Source organism: Acanthisitta chloris, unplaced genomic scaffold (assembly GCF_000695815.1).
Source record: "Acanthisitta chloris isolate BGI_N310 unplaced genomic scaffold, ASM69581v1 scaffold18412, whole genome shotgun sequence".
NCBI lineage: Eukaryota > Metazoa > Chordata > Aves > Passeriformes > Acanthisittidae > Acanthisitta > Acanthisitta chloris.
In genome coordinates this window covers 3,847-4,773 of record NW_008659062.1, presented here as the reverse complement: position 1 = coordinate 4,773, position 927 = coordinate 3,847, and positions in this window count along the sequence as shown.

Genomic DNA, 927 nt, shown 5'->3' with positions numbered 1-927 from the left:
GTTGGTTGGGGGGTTTTATGCATGTAAAGTAGAACTGATGAAAGGTTTGCACGGAGCTGAGTCCAGTGTCACCAAAACCTCAAGGCACAATGCATCCACCATCTCCACACCACCCACCTCCCCAGCACCACAGGTCCCTGATGCTTCCCTTAGGTTTCTAGCAGACCTCTGGTCCTCCTTCAGATCTCCCAGGTGCTGTCCATGGAAGAGCAGTGTTGTTGTGGTGGGCTGGGAGCAGGTTGTGGGCTGCACGTATCTGTTGATCAGGAGAGAGCACAGTGTGGCCTTTTCTCACTGTTGGAAGCACTGAGAGGCTCTCCCCCCTCCACCTATCTGTTAGTTTTGTCAAAAGATGCAGAAATCTGAACTCCTTGAGACCTTTCTATCCCACCAGGCTTTCTTGTGGCCAGTCCTCTGCTCCAAACTTCCTAGCATACGGCATGACATACAAGTAGAAAACAGGACTCTAGGTCTTCTAAGACACAAGGCTAAAACATAAGGACATATGGGAACATGGATCAAGCCTCTGTGCTTAATTGAAGTGCTGAATTAGACATTCAGCTGTTTTCAGATTTCTCTTCCATGCAGTAACAGCACTTGTCTTAAATCTTAGGGAACATTGTGTTTTCCAGAAACAGCGAGGCACAAATGTTAATGACACCGAGACTCAGAAAGAAAATTGCATTTTTGGGGTTACTTTACTCCCAGGAGGTATTCTGTTTCCAAATATTAGGACCAGGAGTGGAAATCAACTGTTTAAAAAACATCTTTATTATTTATAAATACCTTTAGGGGACCCTAATTTTTTTTAATATGAAGTAGGCTAAGACTAGCTCAGCAATGCAAATTGGAGGGGAGAAAGCAGATACAAAGGGGACAAACCAAGAATGATTTCTACATGTGATGGGCATGTTTGACAGCTTTTTT